The 24,104-nt window shown below is 51.8% G+C and overlaps 1 long non-coding RNA gene across 1 annotated transcript in view; it reads right to left on the reverse strand.

The window, feature by feature from the left end:
* Nucleotides 1-1,420: 1,420 nt before the first annotated feature.
* LOC146868897 (uncharacterized) overlaps nucleotides 1,421-24,104 on the reverse strand; it is a 93,558-nt gene continuing 70,874 nt past the window's right edge. The window contains exon 2 of the long non-coding RNA XR_014966455.1: nucleotides 1,421-1,521. This is a non-coding gene — a long non-coding RNA (uncharacterized LOC146868897). The remainder of the gene's footprint in view (nucleotides 1,522-24,104) is intronic.

Consider the following 24,104-nt stretch of genomic DNA (forward strand, 5'->3'; position numbering starts at 1 on the left):
GGTACCCACACGATCGCTGGCTAGCGGTTGAGAACTGAGTCCCCTCTGCTTTCAGGTTTTCCTTCACCACCGATCCAGGCTTGGATCGCTCTGAACATCGTCACTGGTCGCCTGCCAGCAACTTCTTCTTTCAGGCTCCTGAGACTACAACGAGGACTTCCGACATCTTGCCGAACCTTCAACCGCCGCAGCCTCTGGGCTAGGTAACTCGAGCATCTCGGTGCTCCATCGCAGGTTCGCTCTACAAGTGTCCAGTTCCTTTTTCGTTTAGTCCCACTGATCGGATCACTCCGGAATCAGTATCTCCAGACTCTAACCATTCGCATTCCACTGTTAGTGTAGATGGTTTCTCGTGCCCCTCGGGCATTTGTGTAAATTGTGCAACTGAAGTATTTTCCTAAGAGTTTTGTAGTGTGCTTAGCTCCCTGACTCATAAAGAGCCAGGGTAGTCTTGTTATAAATAAATATCCTTTTATTTTCATAACAACTTGTGTGGTGTCCTTTCACTTGGTGTTCAAGGGGTATATGTGATGGTAAACAGCTGGCTTAACACGCCCTCTAGAGTTTAGCCTAAAGACTGCTCGTATCCACGCTACTAGGATAGCTGGTCTAAAAGGTTGACTTACAACCAATCATCAATAAGGGTCGTTTGGAATGATACACAGTGATCACTAGAATAGTGAGCACTACATATCAGGCCAACTTCTCACATTTTTTTCTTAAAGTTCTTTCAGGTTCATATCTTTGTTTCCCCTTTCCAACTCTAAAATCTGAGCTTGTAACTTTTCTACCTTTAGCTCAGCATTTTTGATGAGAATTCGCATCATACAAAATGAGGCGAAGTACAAGTTGTCTTCCCATTCTTTAAGAAGATCATCAAAAGTAGAAAAAATTAGGATACTTAACCCTTGTGGCATGCTTTTGTTTTCTAGGTAACTCTTTAAAGTTACACCATCCCACTATTTGGATAGCTCCACCTTTGCTTATTTTTGTAGTTTCTGGAATTTCATCTTCAAACTATCTTTATTTTGTACTTTGCACTGTGCTACATCCAACCCCTTACTTTGTTTTAACAAGTCCTCAGCTAATTTCTGGTGATTTATCTTCATTACAAGACATTTTTATATTCTGGTAATTTCTAACATCATGCCGGTCTGGCCACCAAATACAGATAGAATCACAAACAAGAAAGGAGCAGTTTTGGCCTTAAAGCAATCACACTGGTGTCAATTTCAATAGTGTTAAACAGTAGTTCTCCACCTCTTTAATTCCCTCTGCTCAGAAACTGTAAAAATGTATACAAAACCTTAATTGTAGAGGGAACACTCAATAGCGAGTAATTTTATCCTTCCATACAGTTTCAAGACAGTTCAGCCCACAATTTCCATCTTCTGTTCCAAATATAAAGAGGAAGCGGCAATTCAATTTTTCAAAAATAACATCTTTATTCATTTTTATTAATATTGTAGACTTCAGTCAGCCCAGCCAACGCGATTCGCCCTGTCAAGGACTTCATCAGGGCTGTAAATTTAAAAAATACATAAAATACATTTACAAAAATATATATTTACATCAAGACACAGTATACATATATTTTTGACATCCTTAAGGTGTTTACATGATAAAATTCTACATGCAATAAAACATTAGTTCCCAACTGCTCCCCCACGCATGCTGAGGAAATGTACACATTGAAGACACAACGTACTAACATGATGCTACTCATAAAATTTGTGTCATAACCTCGTCCCACCCTTGGAAATAATATTATGAAAAACATCCATTAGTTTATTCCTATTATTTGTGTGTTTCCAATTGAAGAACATTTTATACATTTATTCTCAACATTTTCCAAACACCAGACATATATTTCAGGAAACCTTTAGGGTGTAAGGATCTACACCTGAAAAGCTTTTGGAAAAACAACTTATAAAGAGAGACAAAAAGGGATAGCCAAAGCTGTTACTAACACAGGGGCCTGTTCCTATTATCCCACTATTTTTAATCATTTTAGCCCAATTTGCATGTTCTTTTATTGGTCAAAGTAAGGGGTTTCATTCTCACTGATCACTCAACAATTGTGCATATAATGATCAAGAATAGGTCGGTTCGTGTGAGTTAGAAACTCACAAGTCCCTCCCTGGTGGCAAATACTCCTCTCTGATAAGCCTGAGGCTGCTCGACCACACTACCCCCTAAAAGGGCACTTGGGATTGCCAGAGCAAGCCCTGTCCATTCGTAAGGGAATACCCTGACTCTTTGCACAGTATATCTTGTTTTGATGTACCACATAAGGAGCCGGCTTCCCACACTCGGGCACCCACTTTGTGTGCCGAGACCAGCAGCATGTCCAGCCAGAGGACTCCAGTACTCATTAAACATGAACCCATCTAGTTCACCTTGTAAGGGCTCCTGTGGGGCTAGGTAACCTTTGACCCCGGGCTACCAGTTCTAATCTGACTCAGGCCCATGCACTCAAAAGTGAACACCATATGGCATCTCGTGCCCCTGTCACACGTGGACAGCCTCAGACATGTGCCGCGTGCCTAGCTGCACCCTTCACTGAGTGCCATTGTTACACACCCAATTGACGCTTCATGTGCAGAAGTCCAGAATAAGTGTGGAAACTCCACAAGTCAGTACCAGCATCACTGCACCTGATACTCATGCTATTGACACACATTTAGCTCGAAGTGTGGAATAACATGTTTCTGCATGTTGCCCACTTTTAAAAGTACCAAGTTAGTCCTAGTGTGCTACTGGTGCTAACATACACGGTTGACCTGTGCAGGGCTGCGGTCTCTGTGTCATTTGTAATGCTGTGCCACAGCAATACTTTAAATAGGAGCATTGTGTGGACATTCTCATCGTTTTTTGGGTTTCTGGTCAAGGTATTTGCTGGCTTGCTATTCGATGGCTTTCCTTCCTCTTGTTGTATTTGTCCCCCCTGGATCATAGCTTTTTATCATCATTTGACTGGGTGTCCCCCTTACATCCCTGCCCCCACACTCTCCGTATTGCTCCACACCCCTCCCAGCTTATCCGTAAAAACACAACACAGGTGCATTTGCTGGCTTGCCTAAAGAGTGACTTTATAAGGTTGGTTTTCTTTCTCTCCTGCATTCTCGTGTCGCATGAAAGCCTAGGCAGAGCGCAGAAAGGAAACAAGTATGACACTGGGGAAGGGCAGGCTGCTGCCCTCACCCAGCCTGTGTTTGAGGCAGAAGAGTCAAAACTCTGCTCAATGGGCTGCTGCAGAGTACCAATTGGCCAGAGCATTTCTGGCTATTCTGGATTATGTGAAAAGTAAATTGCACGAATTTTGCTTTAAATTTGACATTTCCTCAAACAGCTGTTATTCCTTTGTAGGTTCCTGCAACCAGCAGTGTTTGTTTTTTTCAGCTGAATCATCTGCAACGGGCGGTTGAAGTTCACTTCAAACTTTCCAATGAGAAATTTAAAAAATGAACCGAGCCTTTTATAAAGATTGAAAATATTGGATTCAAGGATCAGTTTCAAGATGCTTCAACATGTGTGTTTGCTTTTCCTTCAGCGTTTTGACTTTTATTCTTCAACTTGTTTTGACAGCGATTTACAAGCAAGCATTGTCAAAGGCAATATCTTAGCACTCGCTTTACGAAGAGGAGCTCAGCTTGGTCTGCCGATACTTGCTTGCACCTCTGATCATCTCTAGAGCGGGGCCCGGGTACCACCATTATTGCATTTCTTGGAGCCTAATGACAGGTGTTATGATCAGTGCTTTAAAAGGGCCGGTACTGCCCGGTACTGAGTACCGGCACTTTTTTACAAGATATGTAATACTTTAAATTGGAGAGTACCTGAACTTCTCGGAAAGAATGCAGGTACACTTGCACAAAAAACCTGCATTTCAATGTTCCCATTTCAAGCACTGGTTATTATTGTCCGGTTCAGTAGAGCTGTTTTTATGGATCTCTGAAGAATGAAAGGTAGAGTCAGCCCTGCCAGAAGTGGAACATATGGTCATCAGGTCCCACACAGACCATTGCTGCAGATGAGCGAGGAGCCAAGCTGTTGTGACCAGCCGAGGCCCGACTCCCAGGGGCATTTGTAGGTGTCTGTGCAGGGTACATACAAGTGGCATGATTTGCAAGTGTGATTCGACCTTTCAGTGACCCCTCTGTGTGAATTTAAACTTGCAAACATATTCCCTCACATGTAATCCTATCCCTCACAGCAGGGAGTCGTTGCTCTCACAAAAGTGTGCGTTCACGCACAGATGTGTGCGTTTAACGGTTGTGTCGGCCACTTCTCACCCTGGGAGTGGTTGTACATATATTCATAAACAGAAGTAACTGAAAGGGTGGAAGGGGAAGTGACACCTCTGAATGTGCGAGCTATAGAATAAGGCATTTCTACAGAAAAAAAGGTTTTCCAGTTGGAGGTAAAAGTAAAGGAGAATTGCGGTCTTGTGAGATGTGTTCACAAGCATAAGTGAGTATTGTGTTCACTATGCACAGCTGCGCATGGTGAACGTGAAAATACGAATTGTTAAAATAGTTCCCGAAGTGCTCTTGTGAGCACGTGCGTATCACAGCTTTCCCGGTGCACTCTTGAAAACATTTGTGGATTTCAGGAATGCGAAATTTAGCTTCAGTTGTAAATGCCCAGCTACCAGGGTATCTTTTTTACTTCTTGTGATATGAACCTTTATTTAGCAAAATATCCTGATTTTTGACTCACAAAGAGTAAAAGGCAATGAGGGGATTTGCGCACGATCACGCAATATGGCCAAGTGGGGACGTGTGGTGGGTACTCGGGGCTTCTCCTGCACAGTCAGAGACGTTTCAAAGCATGGGCAAAGTGGGCTCTGGCCCCGGGCCCCAGCCTTTCAAGGGGCCCCTGATAGATCCAGCGTTGTTCTGCAGCGTCTTGCTCGGATGGCCTTGAATAATTCTTAAACGGATTGTTTTAAATACAGTTTTTCTTAGTTTACTTTTAATGTGGGTGATATGTGAAAGTCTATCACAAACATTTGGCAGAGAAAGGTTTGTTTACGTTTCATGCAACATCCATAAAAAAGATTCTTTTAAATCAAAAGGGAACCTCACTTATTAGAAATGGGGGGCTGTAACAGAGAATATTTACAGTAATATTAGTGAGCTGCTGCTGTGTTAGAAGGTTGAAAACTCAGGTCAGTGTCCCTAAATATTGGCCTTTACCTGTGCACTGTCAGTGGGCTGGCCAAAGAGGGCATGAAAGAGCTGAAATTGGATCATAAAATCAAAGCTGTTCCGAACAGGGGGCCCCCAAAATACATTTGACCCAAGGCCCCCAAAATCCTTAACTTATGCCTGGCCACAGTCATTACTCCCATAAGTGTTAGACGTCATCCCCTCCATCAGTCCTCCGAAACTCAGTCTGTTGTTCTCTGCTTCTCATCTCATTATTTGGACGAGCCTGTGACCTTGGGCAGTTCCTGGCAGGGCCTTGGCAATACTGGCCTCTGACTACCTTTCGGAATCACCCGAGACCAGTCCGAGCACCCTCTCTCCGCAGCCAACGAAGCCGTGATAATAATAATAATAATCCACATTTGTAAAGCGCGAGCAATCACCCGTAAGGGTCTCAGGGGCCGTCGGGAAGATGAAGCAAGCTATTGCCCAGAGTCACATGGTGCTGGGCTAATCCGGCGCCGGGATCGAACCGTCATCCCCAGATTCCGGAGTCAGTCGCCCTGGCCACGGCGCCCGTGTGTATCTTTTCCTTAAGTTGTCGCACATCAGATGTTTTTGAGCGACCAGTAACAGAATAGCGTGAATAAATACGCACACAAAAGTATCTTAGCAAAAATATTGACTACCAAAATATTGTACAGATAAGTATATACAGGTAACATTGTACCTAACGCCACACGTATGTACCTTGATGACTTATAAATGTATATAGAGAAGATGCTCCGATGGAGCGTGAGACCACCCCTGTAGACTTACTCTGGCGATAATTTGTCAGCTCATATTTTGGTTGCTTTCTTTTATTATTTATGTCTAATATATTGCGACATCCAACCATCTGTAGGTTTGATTTATTGAGTTTTGACAAGACGGTGTCTCTAAAACCGGGGATCCTTGGTCAAGAGGCAACGCAGCAGAGAGGTCACGCACCGATAATAGCTATAAGTGCCTGGGGGCAGATTTATGTTGGACTTGCGCCACTTTTACGCCGACGTTGCATCACTTTTGTGACGTAGCAGCGGCGTAAACCCTGCTCCACGTTGCGCCCTATTTACATCGTGACGCATCTATGAAGATGCGTCACGATGTAAAGCCCTGTGCCACATGAAACCTGCGTCAGGTTTCATGTGGGCGTTTCTACGCAGGGGGGGTGTTCCGTCGCAGGAACGCCCCTGAAAAGTGACTCAGTGAAATCTACAAGATTTCACTGAGTCACTTTTCCAACGCTGATGCGTCAAAACCCTGCGCCTGCTTAAACAAGCAGGCTTAAGGCTTGACGCACCACGTTACGTTCCAGATAGGGCAAGTTGGAAGAGTGCTGGAGTTGCGTGTCGCACGCAACACTACTTCAGCACTGCGCCACATTCTAAATGTGGCGCATCATGGGTGGCGCAAGGGTAAACTTGCATGCCGCATCTTTCCTGGCGCATCCCTGCTGATTTGCAGAGATGCGCCAGGCAACATAAATCTACCGCCTGTGTTTTTTAAAGGATAAGTGCCGGGCCCAAAGTTTGGCTCAGACGCCCACAGCCGGTGCTGAGTACCGAGGCTGCCTAGTCTTGATTCCACCTCATGCCCCTCCCACCCGCCACCAGACACTCCCTGCCATTTATCTCACACTTGCAGGTTCCTGCTTTCTCCCTTTGCTGCAGGTTTTCTGTCTCTTTCTCCTTCGTTACAGCTTTTGTGTTTTTCACTCTCTTGCTCTCGATGAAAGTCTGATGAAGAATAATAAAGTGCCGGCCCTCACAAACGAGTGGCGGTGGGTCCCGCCTGCAAGCACCAGCTCAAATGAGGCACTTTTAATAAACTGACCCAGTTCCGAGCATGGAGTCTGCGGCTCCCAATGGCAGCCCGAACAGTGATTATTGGCATTAGCATATATTAATATGAATTACTTTCAGGTTATGCTTCGTATCCAGGGGCGCCATGCACGGGGATGGAGTCAATTTATGAAGAGCCTGAGAAGGCGGCAGAGGATTGGGAAAGAAAGAGTCGAGAAGGCATAAAACAAGAAAGCCAGGTTGAATGGGGGAGCGCGGCTGTTGTGAAAGGCGCAGACCCCGGTAGGGATCATTAGCGGCAGAGCGGAGGAGAGAGGTGACCCGAGGGCTGAGCGCGAGCACAGAGGGAAACTGAGGCATCCGGGGCCTGATCGCAGCGGTGGATGGTAAAAGAAGCCGTGGCAACTCTGAACTCCACAAACTCCCACCCTGCACAGCACCAGGAGCACCTGGCCCAGCTCCCCCCACACCTTGCCGTGGTAGGCCTGCTCCAGCACTCTGAGCTGATGGCCTGACAGGCAGCATCCTTTGGGCGAGAGCTTTGATTGGGTGACAAGTTAGGTGAAAGTTCACACATCCTCTAGGTCCAATCAGGAACACACTGACCTGCTGAGAGGCAGTGACAGGCCCTGGCAGGTTATGACACTGGATGGAGAAGGGGCAGTGGGAGACACAGAGCACGGCATGTATGCAATATGATGCATGCCTGTCCTTTCCCCCTGACTGGCGCCATCTCTGCAGCCCAGCACCAGCACAGGCACCCTGGCACTGTGTTGTCAATAGGATTCTTTTTTTGTGCAGGAAGGGGCACCTTCCTGCACAAAATAAAACCTGGGAGGCTTTTTCCTCATTCTAGGAGTGTTGCAGAATGCAGCGCACATGGAAAGAGGAAACAATTTGGAGAAATAACGCTATTTCTCCTCGCTGCGCTTCCCTTGAGGCGGCGCAAGGTTTTGGCACATCCCTAGGTTTACATGATTTTGTACATCTGGGGAAGCATCAGAATCCATGGGTGTTGCATGGGAACACCCACCGTAACACCCATGGAATGCCTCCCGAGCGCAGAGTAAGGCAACGCAGAGATTTGCGCTGCGTTGCCTTACTCCATATCTACGAGGCCATTCAAAGCCATGCAAAGTGGCTTTGCGTGACCTCATAAAAATGATTTTGTAGTTTACGTTGATGGAGCATCAGAAAAAGTGAGGCTACGGAGGCACGAGGGGCTCGTAAATATGCCCCAGGGTGTCGGCAACAGCTCGGAGTGCTCACCTGACTTAAGTTGGGAAACAACCATTACAACGCAGTCATTACAACGCACTACCTTTACAATGCAGTCATTACAATGCAACATCCTTTACATCGCATGCCATTACAATGCAGCCATTACAATGCTTGTCACTACAATGCATGCCATTACAACGCATGCCACTACAACGCATGCCATTACAATGCATTATAAGGTAAGTAATGGGAAATAGTAATTTTTACCCCAACACTATCCAACACTTACCCTACTGTTGCACTCACTGGAGTGGGAATGGTAATTTTTACCCCTACACTATCTAACACTTACACTGCTGTTGCCTTAAAAGTGTTATGCGTTGTAATGGTATGCGTTGTAGTGGTATGCGTTGTAATGGAATGCGTTGTAAGTGTAGTTTCTAAAAATGCGTTGTGATGGCATGCGTTGTAAAATCATGCGTTGTAATGGATGTTGCGATGTAAAAACTGCATTGTAAAGGCATGCGTTGTAAAATCATGCGTTGTAATGGATGTTGCGATGTAAAAACTGTGTTGTAAAGGCATGCGTTTTAAAATGTTGCCTTGTAACATGTCCTATTCCATAGGTTGTTTTCATGGTCACACCTGGATGGTCTTTCACTGTGACCTGGTTGGCTGGTGTATTGGGTAGCTTCAAGGTCTCAGGAGGGCTGGAGGACAGCCCTGGGAGGATACCGATACCCTCCTTGTTCTGGGGGACGCTGCCGGATTCTACTAATGAACTTCAGCAAAGTAGGCATGTCCGGTCAGGCTCCAGGAGAATAGACCAGTCCCCTGCAGAGGGTAGGGGGCAGCACCGGGCTCCACATCCAGAACGCACTCTTCAGGTTCACACAGGTCTCCGAGGTGTACGTTTCGGGTTCAACCCGCTGAGCAAGAGACATATGTATCGGGTTCAACCCGCTGAGCAAGAGACATACGTATCGGGTTCAACCCGCTGAGCAAGAGACATACGTATCGGGTTCAACCCGCTGAGCAAGAGACATACGTATCGGGTTCAACCCGCTGAGCAAGAGACATACGTATCGGGTTCAACCCGCTGAGCAAGAGACACCTCTTAACATGAGGTGTGAGGGAGCGTCCATCAACCTCACCACTCTGGCTCCTGCAAGGTCACAGGTCTCTGGGGGTCCCTGACTCACCCTCGGCTGCTGGGCTCAGAAGCAAGGCTTTACTCAGAGAAATGCACGTGATACCTGCAGTGGGCGACCAATGAGCAAAAAATAATTTAATAAGACAAAATGCAGAGAAAATAGGGAATCACATATAAGGAACAAACTCTAATTCCACTGACTAAAGTCATCTTAGAAATGGAAACATGTGAGCGGGTGGGTTCCCACAGGAATGGCCATGAGGCGGCAGCAGTGAGCACTGGGGGAGGCCCCAGCAGTCTGTTTGGGAGAGAAAATCTTTTAGGAGAGATGTTTTTAAAAAGAGAAAGACCAGATTTATCAACACTTCATGCAAAGTGTTTATTTGGGATTTACTTTCCAGTTCAAAACTTGTATAAAGATTTTAAAAATATACTAAACTGTGTGTAAACATATATTTCTGTACTGGAAGGATAGCCGTGCAGGGCACAGTCAATGCTAGACATCATGCAGACAGCCTTGCACGAAGGCGCCTGGGCGTGGGCGCGGTGCAAGGCCGCCTTGTGTGCACCGGCAGTGGGGGAGAGAGACACAGCCCCACATCTGCTGCTTCTAAGCACATCTGCTCACTTGAAGCTGCCAACCTTCTTGTAAATGTGACCCTGACCATGGATAGACTTACCTCGAGATGAACGAATATGGCAGCAATGACGTCACATTCTATATTTTATCGGTAATGGCGATGTTTCTGCACTTTGCCAGGTAAACACCCTTGTGTTGTGCGATTTACGTTTATATGCTTTGTTTTTCAAACCCCAATAAATGGAATTATTAATTACTTTTTTTTAAACAAATACCCTGACTGAGTGTGTCCAATCTTCAGGAGTGGTTCCTGGGCACCAGCCGTGGTTGTCAGTTGCAGGAGCAACCCTCACTACTCTAATTCAGGTCCATACACAAATGTCTGGTTACAGCTGATTCCTGGAGTTTGCCACCAGCAGTAGCCGCCCTCACTGGCCATAGGAATGACTGCTCTCTCCAGGCAAAGGGGAATGACCAGTTCCACTGGTTTGCTTCCAGGTGGACACAGCTTCCTCTCTCTTCTGCACTCTGGGGCTACAAGAGAAAAGTTTGAAGTGGGAATCAAGCTGCGCGGGAAGAACCTACATCGATTCATCCTTGATGGTCAGCAAGAGACCAACTCCCCTGGACTTTGGACAAACCTTCCAGGCCCAGCTATCCAAGCCAGAGTGGAAGACAGATGTCCCTCCACAGGCCCCTGCCAGGAAGAGAGGACTTCTTCAAACAGTTGGCAGGTGGACCAGAAGGCAGACCAGCTCTCTCCTGCCAGCGGGTTAATTCGGTATTTGCAAGGGTGAACCCAACCGGTGGTTGGTGAAGACACCCGAGTGAGTCGAACCACCAGTTCTGTAAAGCCTCGACCTAGAGGTTTCCAAAAAGCAACCAAGCGCCTCCTTCAGATAATTCTTTCTGGTAAACACCCTCCCAGATCCTGTTTCACCACAAAAAAGCATCAGACCTGTATTAAGGCTCCACCTGCTCACCTCCCTCTCTCCCTAAACTGCTCCCAAGAGTGGCCCAGTTGCTTCCGCCAAGGATCGGATCCAATCTATGGTTTCCAGGCCCCTCTCCTTCCTCCTGCTGTTCTGTGGATGGTGCTTTATGTTCTCATGAAGATCCCCAGATCAAGAGGCCACCGTGTTGTGTGTTTCTTTCCACAGGATATTTGGTGTAGGTGTGTGGGAGCAGGGTTAGCGTCCCCCCGGAGTCCTTGGTGTGGGGTGGCCTTTAAAGGTAGATGGTTGACTCCTTCCCCCAGCGATAGATTGAGCACGAAAAAGAAGAGTCAGAGACACAACACACCGGCTAAGGTTCAGGCAGGTTACATCCAGTTAATTAAGTAAATTAAGAAGAAATACTGCAAACAATGAAAATGAAAGGATTATATTGCCTTGTCGTACTGGAAACACTATATGCTATGAGTTTGACTTTTGTAGTATATTTCTAACATAAGTTATCAATTTAGGGAGGTTTTCTATATTGTGTTTTTGTAAGCGCGCTGCGGAACACAGGGGCGTCCAAAGCATGTTGTGCTTTTAGGCACAAGAGTCAAACATTGGCTTCACCCTCCTCTCGCTGAGTTGCACTTTCTGCAGCAGCACAAAGGCTTTGCGCACAGTCACAGGTGACGTAACAAAGGGACAGGTTTTTCAGGCATAAGTGGGTTTGATTTTCAAGGCTGAGCAGGTGTAACCGGAGCCTAGCAGCCAAGCAGACCTCAGATACCCAAAGGTCAAATACTAGCAGTGAAGGACAGAAATAGAAAAGTATAAGTCTAGTCACAACCAGGAGCATCTGTGTTTGTTTCAAGTCATCTACTGGTCTCTTATTCAAACAGCACCTCAGCGCCTCGAAGCCCTAATCATGGGTGATATTACTATAAAGAGATACCACGTCCAGGGTCACTGAGGTCATGTCCTCAACCCAAACAACATTGTTCATTAGGTTCAGTACATGCTCAGTGTCTTGTATATAAGAAGGCAAATTGGCTGCACATGGCCTAAGAAATCCACCAGCCCTCTGTCCGTCTTTCCGCGGGTGATTCAATTCCTCCTAGGGCGGGGCCACGCGGCGTAAAAGTAATCGCTCATGTATTTTAGGCAGTGTGAACAGGCGCAGGTACCCAGGCTTTTCCACCATCAAATACAAATATTCACCATCATCCAATAGACCAGTCCGAACCATGTCTTAAGTTCCAAAGGAACCAACCCACTGATGATGGTAGTGCTACGATTACTGCCCAACCAGGAGCAGCTCTTTGCGTCAGAGAGTTGAGACTGAACGTCTCGTCCCCCTCCATCATGTCCATTATGACAATATTTCCATCTTTATCTGCCTCTCTGATGATCATTCTCTGATACTGTTTTGATTCATACAATGCTTGTTTTTCTAACTTAGGGGCTGATTACGATGGCGGTGAACCCGCCACCGATAGGATGTCAGTGGCGAGTTCACCGCCATTGTGAGGCCATTTTCCACCCGCCATATTAACATGTCAATCGGTACCGTGGCGGTCGGAAACTCCAACCGCCATGCATCAGTCGGGCTCCTTGAGCCTGCCGGTGCGGCGGGGGGCCTCCCTTTCCCTGAAATAACAGCAGTGCCTACCAGGCACGGCCGTAGGGATTATGATGGTCCATCCCCGTGAGCCTTTCCATACCAGTTCACTCGCCATGGAAAGGCTGGCGGGGATGGACTTTGGGAGCCCGTAGTGGGCCCCCTTTCCCCCCAGGCACTTTGGTTTTGGGTTTGGGGAGCAACAATGGTGTCCCCTACATTTCCCTGCACCATGTGGCAGGCACCAAATGGTGCCTGCCACACAGTGCAGTGAAATGTAAAATATGGGGTGTGCGACCCCCGCTTCCCGATACGATGGCTGAAGTCCGTCCACCATCGTAATCACCCCCTAAAACTCATTGTCAAGGTTTTCAGTGCCCTATATCCCATTGCCTTCAGCCATTTATCTAAATCCAGACTCACTGCCTAATAAGAAAGATCCAATTCCTTCCAGCTGGGTAGCTTCCGTGTGCATCTAGACCTAGGGTTCCTGCCACTTCCAACACTCTGACTCGTATTCACTTCTAGGTCATGTGATGAATTGTCAAGAGCATCCGTATCATTATCCCGCTCAGTAATAGATCATGACATTGCCACATCACCAACATCTTGAATAGTAAAATCACTCGCACCTGTGGGGAGGTGGTGGAAAATCCTGCATGCTAAAGTATTTTTTCTATTTTATTTTGTGAACAAATTTAAACCCATGAAGTTCCTTAAGTGAGGTGAGCATGGACCCATAAAGTTCCTTTGGTGAGGGTTTCGGGTGGTGAGGGTGGACCCATAAAGATCCTTCAGTGAGGGGTTTGGGTGGTGAGGGTGGACCCATAAAGGTCCTTTGGTGAGGGGTTTGGGCAGGGAGAGTGGACCCATTACGTTCCTTCGGTGAGGGGTTCAGATGGTGAGGGTGGACCCATATAGGTCCTTCGGTGATAAGTGAAGGTTGACCCGTAAAATTCCTTCAGTGATGGGTCCGGGTGATGAGGGTGGACCCATAAAGTTCCCTTGGTGAGGAGTTGGACCCATAAAGATCCTTCAGTGAGGGGTTTGGGTGGTGAGGGTGGACTCATAAAATGTCCTTGGGGAGGGGTTTGGGCGGGGAGGGTGGACCCATTACATTCCTTCGGTTAGGGGTACAGGTGGTGAGGGTGGACCCAAGAAGGTCCTTTGGTGAAGGGTTCATGTGGTGTGGGTGGACCGATAAAGACCATTTTGTGAGGGGTGAGGGTGGACCCATAAAGTTCCTTTACTGAGGGGTTCAGGTGGTGAGGGTGGACCCATAAAGGGCCTTCGGTGAGGGGTTCAGGTGTTGAGAGTGTACCCATAAAGGTCCTTTGCTGAGGGGTTCAGATGGTGAGGGTGGACCCATATAGGTCCTTCGGTGAGGGGTGAAGGTGGACCCGTAAAATTCCTTCGGTGATGGGTCTGGGTGATGAGGGTGGACCCATAAAGTTCCCTTGGTGAAGGGTGAGGGTGGACCCATAAAGGTCCTTTGGTGAGGGTGGACCAATACAGTTCCTTTGGTGAGGGGTTCAGGTGGTGAGGGTAGATCCATAAAGTTTCTTTGGTGAGGGGTGAGGGAGGTGAGGGTGGACCCATAAAGTTCCTTTGGTAAGGGTGGTGAGGGTGGACCCATTAAGTTCCTTTGGTGAGGTGTAAGGGTTGTGAAGGTGGACCAATGGAGGTCCTTTGGTGAGGGGTTTGGGTGGGGAGGGTGGACCCATTACATTCCTTCGGTTAGGAGTTCAGGTGGTGAGGATGGACCCAAAAAGGTCCTTTGGTGAAGGGTTCATGTGGAGTGGGTGGACCGATAAAGGTCCTTTTCTGATGGGTGAGAGTGGACCCATAAAGTTCCTTTGCTTAGGGGTTCAAGTAGTGAGGGTGGACCCATAAAGGTCCTTTGGTGAGGGGTTCAGGTGTTGAGAGTGTATCCATTAAGATCCTTTGGTGAGGGGTTCAGATGGTGAGGGTGGACCCATATAGGTCCTTCGGTGAGGGGTGAAGGTGGACCTGTAAAATTCCTTCAGTGATGAGTCCGGCTGATGAGGGTGGACCCATAAAGTTCCCTTGGTGAAGGGGTGAGGGTGGACCCATAAAGGTCCTTTGGTGAGGGTGGACCCATAAAGTTCCTTTGGTGAGGGGTTCAGGTGGTGAGGGTAGATCCATAAAGTTTCTTTGGTGAGGGGCGAGGAAGGTGAGGGTGGACCCATAAAGTTCCTTTGGTGAGGGGTTCAGGTGGTGAGGGTAGATCCATAAAGTTTCTTTGGTGAGGGGTGAGGAAGGTGAGGGTGGACCCATAAAGTTCCTTTGGTAAGGGTGGTGAGGGTGGACCCATGAAGTTCCTTCAGTGTGGGGTTTGGGTGATGAGGGTGGACCCATAAAGTTCCTTTGATGAGGGGTTCAGGTGGTGAGGGTAGATCCATAAAGTTTCTTTGGTGAGGGGTGAGGGAGGTGAGGGTGGACCCATAAAGTTCCTTTGGTAAGGGTGGTGAAGGTGGACCCATGAAGTTCCTTTGGTGAGGTGTTCGGGTGGTGAGGGTGGATCCCTAAAGGTCCTTTGGTGAGGGGTGAGTGTGGTGAGGGTGGATCCATAAAGGTCCTTTGGTAAGGGGTGAGGGTGGACCCATAGAGGTCCTTCGGTGAGGGGTGAGGGTGGACCCATGAAGGTCCTTTGGTGAGGAGTTTGGACCCATAAAGTTCCTTCAGTGCGGGGTTTGGGTGATTAGGGTGGACCCATAAAGGTCCTTTGGTGGGCTCGAGAGTAATAGGATAAAAAGTACAGCCTCGCTGCATCCAATGGCAAGAGTTTCATAAGTACTCGCAGTAATATTTATACAATGTTCCGCTCAAGGTCACGCAGCGCTAATTTTACCCATCCGATAAATCAGCATTTTTGATCGGGTTCTAGCTAAGCATCCCCTAAGATGGCGGAGCCCTTGAACAGTCTAGTGTTTCGAGGGCCAAAGCAACAAACTTGGCACACATACCACATTGTCACTTGGGCAGAATCGCATTCCTCTTTGTAAAACGGAAAGCATGTCTTTGGGACGAACTTTTGCTGACAGGTTAATCACAGAGACATCTAGATTATTTGGCTCCTTAGGCCTGTTGCCTCCTACCCTAGTGGTCCAGTCTGCACTTTGTCCACACACTATTTCTTCAACTCCAGGATCTGGACTGCATCCCTCTTTTTAGGTCGAGCCTGGGCAGCGCATGCGCCGCTCTGCGAGGCATGCTGTATTCAGGTATGGACTTGAAGCTCCGCCCTCTCTCATTTTTCATTGGTTTATGTCATCGTCCTTTGGAAACAGTGGCTTTTTATTTGTAATTAGGCTTAGCAGTCCCTTCTTAGTATTGCCTTGTCTCATTTTGTAACCTCCCATGGCAACACCCCCTGTTATGTGTTGTTACTCAATAGGCTTTAATTACAGCCTTCAAGCACTATTTTGTTAAATCGCAGGACACGCTGTCTCACACTGATTTATTATTTTTTTCCCATGGCACGTGGAGGCCATGCCTTTGGTTTATTTGCGATGCCGAACGCAGATGCGTTTGTTTTTTTACCATTTTTTTTAAACTGCCCCATACCGCACATTCTATTTAATGGTGCCCATGCCACTTTCCTTAGAAAAGCCACATCTAAGGAAAGGGGCGCGGCCGACATTAAAGAGAAAATGCATCATGGAGTGCTTTTACAAAAAAAAACATTTGTTTGTCCACTTGACAATTTTGTTTTTGTAAAAGCTCTCCATGTCGCGATTTCACTTTAATAGGGGACGCGCCCCTTTCCTTAGATGCAGCTCATCTAAGGGAAGAGGCGCGGCCCCCATTAAAGTGAAAGCGCTTTATGGGGCGCTTTTACAAACAAGCATTTGCAATGCAATAGGTATCGCATTTAGGAAATTTTCATAAATGCTAGCCCTATAGCTTTGCAAATGCTTGTTTCTTTTGGCTGTTTTATGTGGTTTATGAGGTCTGCTCTCTTTTTTGTATTTCTGTTCTCAATTCGGAACTAACTACTTGCCTGTGGTGGTGTCGCCCTTGAGGCTTGTGCAGGTAACGTCCCGTGGCCATTGCAGACCACGTCCCGCGGCCAGTGCAGGCCACGCCACATGGCAGGGTACAGCAGCCTGCTTACTTCCAGGGTGTGCAGATGACACCTTTACTCTCTGCACATGTGACACTCCAGTGCAGGTGCCTTCCATGTGGGCTGTGCAAGCCATGCCCCTATGGCCTGTGGAGGTCACGCCCATGTAACCAGTGCAGTCCACGCCCCGCGGCAGGGTACTGCAGCCTACTTCCTTTCAGGGTGTACAGAGGAGACCTATACTCTCTGCACATGTGACACTCCAGTGCAGGTGTCTTCCATGTGGGCTGTGCAAGCCATGCCCCTATGGCCTGTGGAGGTCACGCCCATGTAACCAGTGCAGGCCACGCCCCGCGGGCAGGGTACTACAGCCTGCTCCCTTCCAGGCTGCATAGAGGACACCTGTACTGCCCACGCAGATGATGCTCTCTGCAGGTGAGGCTCCTGTGCAGTGGCGTTCCTGTGCAGGTGATGCTCTGTGTAGGCGACACTCTGTGCAGGTGAGGCTCCTGTGTAGGTGAGGCTCTGTGCAGGTGAGGCGCCTGTGCAGGTGAGGCTCATGTGCAGGTGAGGCTCATGTGCAGGTGAGGCTCTGTGCAGGTGACGCTCCTGTGCAGTGACACTTCTGTGCAGGTGAGGCTCCTGTGCAGGTGATGCTCCTGTGCAGGTGACGCTCTGTGCAGGTGAGGCTCCTGTGCAGGTGAGGCTCCTGTGCAGGTGAGGCACCTGTGCAGGTGATGCTCCTGTGCAGTGACACTTCTGTGCAGGTGAGGCTCCTGTGCAGGTGACGCTCCTGTGCAGTGACACTTCTGTGCAGGTGAAGCTCCTGTGCAGGTAATGCTCTGTGCAGGTGAGACTCCTGTGCAGTGAGGCTCCTGTGCAGTGGCGTTCCTGTGCAGGTGAGTCTCCTGTGCAGGTGAAGCTCCTTTGCAGGTGACGCTCTGTGCAGGTGAGACTCCTGTGCAGGTGAGGCTCCTGTGCAGGTGAAGCTCCTGTGCAGGTGACGCTCTGTGCAGGTGAGACTCCTGTGCAGGTGAGGTTCCTGCACAGGTGAGGCTCCTGTGCAGGTAACGCTCCTGTGCAGGTGAGGCTCCTGTGCAGATGACGCTCCTGTGCAGGTGACGGTCTGTGCAGGTGAGGTTCCTGTGCAGGTCACGCCCCAGGGCAGGGTGCACAGAAGACACCTGTACTGTCTGTACAGGTGATGCTCAGTGCTGGTGAGGCTCTGTGCAGGTGAGCCGCCTGTGCAGGTGATTGACGCTCCTGTGCAGTGACGCTTCTGTGCAGGTGACGTTCTGTGCAGGTGACGCTCTGTGCAGTGACGCTCCTGTGCAGGTGAGACTCCTGTGAAGGTGATGCTCCTATGCAGGTGATGCTCTGTGCAGGTGAGACTCCTGTGCAGGTGACGCTCTGTGCAGGTGACGCTCCTGTGCAGTGATGCTTCTGTGCAGGTGACGTTCTGTGCAGTGACACTCTGTGCAGTGAGGCTCCTGTGCAGGTGAGGCTCCTGTGCAGGTGACGCTCTGTGCAGGTGATGCTTCTGTGCAGGTGACTGTCCTGTGCAGGTGACACTCTATGCAGGTGAGGCTCCTGTGCAGGTGAGGCTCCTGTGCAGGTGATGCTCTGTGCAAGTGATGCTTCTGTGCAGGTGACTTTCCTGTGCAGGTGACACTCCTGTGCAGGTGAGGCTTTGTGCAGGTGATGCTCCTATGCAGGAGACGCTATGTGCAGGAGGCTCGCTGTGCAGATGATTCTCCTTTGCAGGTGACGCTCCTGTGCAGGTGACGCTCTGTGCAGGTGAGGTTCCTGTGCAGGTGATTCTACTGTGCAGGTGATGCTCCTGTGCAGTGACGCTTCTGTGCAGGTGACGCTCCTGTGCAGGTGATGCTCCTGTGCAGGTGATGCTCTGTGCAGTGACGCTCCTGTGCAGGTGTGGCTCCTGTGCAGGTGAGGCTCCTGTGGAGGTGACGCTCCTATGCAGGTGACGCTCTGTACAGGTGAGACTCCTGTGCAGGTGATAGTCTGTGCAGGTGAGGCTCCTGTACAGGTGACGCTCCTGTGCAGGTGATGCTCTGTGCAGTGACGCTCCTGTGCAGGTGAGGGTCCTGTGCAGTGATGCTTCTGTGCAGGTGAGGATCCTGTGCAGGTGACACTCTTGTGCAGGTGACGCTCTGTGCAGTGACGCTCCTGTGCAGGTGAGGCTCCTATGCAGGTGACGCTCTGTGCAGGTGAGACTCCTGTGCAGGTGAGACCCCTGTGCAGGTGAGGCTTCAGTGCAGGTGACGCTCTGTGCTGGTGACTGTCCTTTGCAGGTGATGCTCTGTGCGGTGAGGCTCCTGTGCAGTGACGCTCTGTGCAGGTGACGCTCTGTGCAGGTGAGACTCCTGTGCAGGTGAGACTCCTGTGCAGGTGAGGCTTCGGTGCAGGTGATGCTCTGTGCAGGTGATGCTTCTGTGCAGGTGACTGTCCTGTGAAGGTGACGCTCTGTGCGGTGAGGCTCCTGTGCAGTGACGCTCTGTGCAGGTGACGCTCCGTGCAGGTGATGCTCCTGTGAAGGAGACGCTATGTGCAGGAGGCTCTCTGTGCAGGTGATTTTCCTTTACAGGTGACGCTCCTGTGCAGGTGACGCTCTGTGCAGATGAAGCTCCTGTGCAATGGCGCTCCTGTGCAGTGACGCTCCTGTGCAGTGGGGCTCTTGTGCAATGGCAACTCCTGTGCAGTGATGCTTCTGTGCAGTGGGGCTCCTGTGCACATAACACTCCTGTGGCCGGGTAGAGCCGACTGCCCCTCTCAGGGCCGATCCTGAATGACGTTCAGAACCATGAGAAAGGACCCTGTACTGTCTGTACAGGTGGCGCTCTGTACAGGTGACGCTCTGTGCAGGTGAGGCTCTGTGCAGGTGAGGCTCCTGTGCTGTGACGCTCCTGTGCATGTGAGGCTCCTGTGCAGTGAGGCTCTGTACGGTGAGGCTCCTGTGCAGTGACGCTCTGTGCAGGTGAGGCTCCTGTGCAGGTGACGCTCCTGTGCAGGTGACGCTCTATGTAGGTGAGGCTCCTGTGCAGGTGAGGCTCCTGTGCAGGTGACGCTCTATGCAGGTGAGGCTCCTGTGCAGGTGAGGCTCCTGTGCAGGTGACGCTCTATGCAGGTGAGGCTCCTGTGCAGGTGAGGCTCCTGTACAGGTGACGCTCTCTGCAGTGACGCTCTTTGAAGTGACGCTCTCTGCAGTGACACTCTGTGCAGGTAGGGCTCCTGTGCAGTGACGCTCCTGTGCAGGTGACGCTCTGTGCAGTGACGCTCCATGCAGTGACGCTCCGTGCAGTGACGCTCCCCAGGCCGGGGAGAGCATTGCGGCCCTCTCACGGCCGATCCTGAACGATGCTCAGAGCCGTGAGACAGGGCCCTGGGGTCACATTGAGACATCAAAGCTTGGCGGGCGAGGGCAGCCGTGTCCCACAGCCCTGACATCCTCATCTGTCAGACGGGCCCCAGCGAGAGCCGAGAAGAAAAGAAGCGATCGATACATTATTTAACAGCCAGAATGCAAATTACCGACAATTAACGAGCGCCCTTTCTTTTCTTCTTTTTTCCCTCTTCCCCTCGACTGTAAGACAAAAATATATATCAAAACAGCCCGGGGCTGCGGTGGCGGAGCGCGCGCCGCGATGTATTATTGAGAGGACGCTGACAAGGGCTCTAAACAGACGGAAGAGGATGGGTCGTGTCTCAAAGCTGAACTAAAGCTGCCTATACCCCACCCGTGACGGCCCCACCCCTGCGAGGTGGTACCTGCCACTCCTGCTTGAAGGGACCCCACCCCTGCGAGGTGGTACCTGCCACTCCTGCTTGAAGGGACCCCACCCCTGCGAGGTGGTGCCTGCCACTCCTGCTTGGGAGAGTGGAGGGACCCCCACCCCTGCGAGGTGGTACCTGCCACTCCTGCTTGAAGGGACCCCACCCCTGCGAGGTGGTACCTGCCACTCCTGCTTGGAGGGACCCCACCCCTGCGAGATGGTAGCTGCCACTCTTGCCTGGGAGGGAGGAGAGACCCCACCCGTGACTACCCCACCCCTGCGAGGTGGTCCCTGCCACTCCTGCCTGGGAGGGAGGAGAGACCCTACCCGTGACGACCCCACCCCTGCGAGGTGATACCTGCTACTCCTGCTTGGGAGAGTGGAGGGACCCCCACCCCTACGAGGTGGTACCTGCCACTCCTGCTTGGGAGAGTGGAGGGACCCCCACCCCTGCGAGGTGGTACCTGCTACTCTTGCTTGAAGGGACCCCACCCCTGCAAGGTGGTACCTGCCACTCCTGCTTGAAGGGACCCCACCCCTGCAAGGTGGTACCTGCCACTCCTGCTTGGAGGGACCCCACCCCTGCGAGGTGGTACCTGCCACTCCTGCTTGGGAGAGTGGAGGGACCCCCACCCCTGCGAGGTGGTACCTGCTACTCTTGCTTGAAGGGACCCCACCCCTGCAAGGTGGTACCTGCCACTCCTGCTTGAAGGGACCCCACCCCTGCAAGGTGGTACCTGCCACTCCTGCTTGGAGGGACCCCACCCCTGCAAGGTGGTACCTGCCACTCCTGCTTGAAGGGACCCCACCCCTGCAAGGTGGTACCTGCCACTCCTGCTTGGAGGGACCCCACCCCTGCGAGGTGGTACCTGCCACTCCTGCTTGGGAGAGTGGAGGGACCCCCACCCCTGCGAGGTGGTACCTGCTACTCCTGCTTGAAGGGACCCCACCCCTGCGAGGTGGTCCTTGCCACTCCTGCTTGAAGGGACCCCACCCCTGCGAGGTGGTACCTGCCACTCCTGCTTGAAGGGACCCCACCCCTGCGAGATGATGCCTGCCACTCCTGCTTGGGAGAGTGGAGGGACCCCCACCCCTGCGAGGTGGTACCTGCCACTCCTGCGTGAACGGACCCCACCCCTGCGAGGTGGTACCTGCCACTCCTGCTTGGAGGGACCCCACCCCTGCGAGGTGGTAGCTGCCACTCTTGCCTGGGAGGGAGGAGAGACCCCACCCGTGACTACCCCACCCCTGCGAGGTGGTCCCTACCACTCCTGCCTGGGAGGGAGGAGAGACCCCACCCGTGACGACCCCACCCCTGCGAGGTGATACCCGCCACTCCTGCTTGGGAGAGTGGAGGGACCCCCACCCCTGCGAGGTGGTACCTGCCACTCCTGCTTGGGAGAGTGGAGGGACCCCCACCCATGCGAGGTGGTACCTGCTACTCTTGCTTGAAGGGACCCCACCCCTGCGAGGTGGTACCTGCCACTCCTGCTTGAAGGGACCCCACCCCTGCGAGGTGGTACCTGCCACTCCTGCTTGGGAGAGTGGAGGGACCCCCACCCCTGCGAGGCGGTACCTGCTACTCCTGCTTGAAGGGACCCCACCCCTGCAAGGTGGTACCTGCCACTCCTGCTTGAAGGGACCCCACCCCTGCAAGGTGGTACCTGCCACTCCTGCTTGAAGGGACCCCACCCCTGCAAGGTGGTACCTGCCACTCCTGCTTGGAGGGACCCCACCCCTGCGAGGTGGTACCTGCCACTCCTGCTTGGGAGAGTGGAGGGACCCCCACCCCTGCGAGGTGGTACCTGCTACTCCTGCTTGAAGGGACCCCACCCCTGCGAGGTGGTCCCTGCCACTCCTGCTTGAAGGGACCCCACCCCTGCGAGGTACCTGCCACTCCTGCTTGGAGGGACCCCACCCCTGCGAGGTGGTCCCTGCCACTCCTGCTTGAAGGGACCCCACCCCTGCGAGGTACCTGCCACTCCTGCTTGGAGGGACCCCACCCCTGCGAGGTGGTCCCTGCCACTCCTGCTTGAAGGGACCCCACCCCTGCGAGGTGGTACCTGCCACTCCTGCTTGGAGTGACCCCACCCCTGCGAAGTGGTACCTGCCACTCCTGCTTGGGAGTGTGGAGGGACCCCCACCCCTGCGAGGTGGTACCTTCCACTCCTGCTTGAAGGGACCCCACCCCTGCGAGGTGCTACCTGCCACTCCTGCTTGGAGGGACCCCACCCCTGCGAGGTGGTACCTGCCACTCCTGCTTGGGAGAGTGGAGGGACCCCCACCCCTGCAAGGTGGTACCTGCCACTCCAGCTTGGAGGGACCCCACCCCTGCGAGGTGGTCCCTGCCACTCCTGCCTGGGAGGGAGGAGAGACCCCACCCGTGACGACCCCACCCCTGCGAGGTGGTACCTGCCACTCCTGCTTGGGAGAGTGGAGGGACCCCCACCCATGTGAGGTTGTACCTGCCACTCCTGCCTGGGAGAGAGGAAGGACCCCCACCCATGCGAGGTGGTACCTGCGACTCCTGCCTTTACCTGCCCTTACCTGCAAGCAGGGTGTTACCTCCAGTCCCTCTCTCTGCCTGCCAGGGAATGGCTACCTGCCTTCCTACTTCCTGCGTGGAAGTGAGTACCTGCCCCCTTCCTGGATGTGAGGGAGTGGCTACTTTCCTCCCTCCTGAATGCGAGGGAGTACCTGCCTCCCTCATGCATGCGAGGGGGGTGAGTACCTGCCTCCCTCCTGCATGCGAGGGAGTGAGTACCTGCCTCCCTCCTGCATGCGAGGGGGTGAGTACCTGCCTCCCTCCTGCATGCGAGGGAGTGAGTACCTGCCTCCCTCCTGCATGCGAGGGAGTACCTGCCTCCCTCCTGCATGCGAGGGGGTGAGTGCCTGCCTCCCTCCTGCCTGCGAGAGGTCTCACCCGACTCTCCCCATGCCAGCGAGAGCCGGGTAATGCGTCTCTCGTCTCGCCTGAAAGAGTGTTTTTGCTTGTCTCCCCTGTATGCAGGAGGGGGTACCCTGTCCCAATTCTGACAGTCTCGCGTCTCATTTCAAGACAAGAAGACTGCACACATGGGGGCGCTAGGTGGCGCACACACGGAATGGCCGCACTGTAGTGAGGCTCCCGCAGTCCGGTGAAATTATCCTTTCAACATCCTGCTCAACACTGCGGAGAACGTATCTGACCACATCGGGGGCACCCCGGGACCTTCAGGCAGACTCGCTAAAAGTTTGGCGAGAAACGCACCAGGGGAGCTGGAGATACGAAGTGGTGAAGTCTGACCGGGTTGCTGTTGCGGAGATCTGGTGTGCGAGGAGACGGCCGGTGGAGGTACCTGAGGCCGCAGCTGCACACGAGGGAGTAGGCCGCAGGATGCACCTTTGCATTGCGGCAGAAACGAAACTGATCTCTGCGGTGGAGGCGCCCAACATAGCTGATGCCCCGGCGGAGACTGCCCTGTTGTGCGCCTGGGACCCTGATGGCGCTGAGGCTTTGGTGAGGCGGCAGGTCCGGCGGGGTGCGAAGCTCGGTGACGGTCTTATATAGAGGCCGCTGCCGGGAGCTTGCCGGAGAGAGGGGAGTGCGAAGCGGACAGTGAAGGAGACACATTGACCCCCCACTGCTGCCCTATTATACGCGTATGCGGACGCAGGCTGGGACCCGGTGGCATCGCGCATGAAAGAAGCGCCTGGAGCAGGGGACCTACTGCATGGAC

This window comes from Triturus cristatus, chromosome 1_2 (genome assembly GCF_964204655.1).
Source record: "Triturus cristatus chromosome 1_2, aTriCri1.1, whole genome shotgun sequence".
In the NCBI taxonomy this organism is placed as follows: Eukaryota; Metazoa; Chordata; class Amphibia; order Caudata; family Salamandridae; genus Triturus; species Triturus cristatus.